We start from the raw sequence: 1,477 nt of genomic DNA on the forward strand, positions 1-1,477 counted from the left end.
ATATCAAATTAAAAGAAGTGAAAAACAAAATTAATATATAAAAAGAAAACATAGTATTTGATGTTCCTACTACCTGCATATATGCTTCATTGTGTTGCAAGCGTTTTGCTTCCTGGCCGAACACCTACCGCCTGACAACTGACTATGCAATTTTAATAAATTATAAATATATTAAAAAGTTGTACTATATTTCTGTTAAACAATAATCATTAGATAACGAAACAAATATCTGTATTTGATAAAGTTAACTATTCGTAAATATGTAATACATGATTAATGTATATAAAAACTAAAATAAACTGTAATTGCTTTAATGTCATATAAAAACTAAAATAAACTGTTATGGCGCTAATTTATATACTAGTATGCATATTTAATACCTATGTATTATACAGAGATCAAACCATAGGAATCAATTATCCTCGTTAAGAAATCTATTTGAATAGTGTTATATAAATGTATATAAACAATACTGTTGATTCCGCTTAATGGGACACAACGGGACGTCCCAATTATCTGAAGATTCCTATTCCATTTGTTATTTGCTCGGTTTTGTTTCCGTTCTTTAGGATTTGTTCCTAACAAACGGCTGTACCGATTAACCGGTGTCCCGATTATACGGAATCAACTAATTATACAGTCATTTTCAAATTATTCAGTAAATGCCGCTGAAATCCCTAATATCACGTTTATTTACACATAATTTTATCGTCGTTAATAAATGTCGGGTAACAAACCAATGGAAGTGTCAAATGCGTGTGTAATAAAATGTATAATTAAACATTATTTTGTGATTATTATCAAGTATATTTAGAATCATTTGTTTCATAATTTAAATACCATTTCTTTTGGATTGCTTTTTCTATTCTCATCAAGATTTAATAATTTCTGTACTCATTACAATTTTATTTAATAATGTTTTTAGTATGTACGAATAAACTTGTACATCTTGACTATATCAGTAATATAAACAGATATATCAGTTTGTGGTATGACTATATAATTTAGTGCTTCAAGTCCATAATGGAAGTTATTTAACAAATAATTTTGTTTATAATTAAATTGATTTAATTTATGTTATGACCAAATTATGGTATAAAAATTATGATTAATTAATCTTATTTTCTCAAATTTATTTTATCTTCATACAGATAACAAAATAAAATTAACGAGGATTCATTTAAGTATAAAAAATTTTAATCCAAGTAATATTTTGGTCGAATTTCTTACAAATAGGGAAATGTATTAAGGAATATTAAAAAAATATATAATTATTTTTAGTTTGCGTTTTATTGAAAACAGATTCAGATATATACAATGTTGATGGTGGTGTTTGTTGTATTGAGTGAACACATCGTGGATGATCTTTATAAAAAATGCTATTCAATATGGCAGATTATTTATAAAGTTGTCAAATTTGGTGTAGTTAAAATTAAGTTCTTGAGGGTATTTACATATTTCGTTGGCTAAATGTGTC

Source organism: Nicrophorus vespilloides, unplaced genomic scaffold (assembly GCF_001412225.1).
Source record: "Nicrophorus vespilloides isolate i.1.1-1 unplaced genomic scaffold, Nicve_v1.0, whole genome shotgun sequence".
In the NCBI taxonomy this organism is placed as follows: Eukaryota; Metazoa; Arthropoda; class Insecta; order Coleoptera; family Silphidae; genus Nicrophorus; species Nicrophorus vespilloides.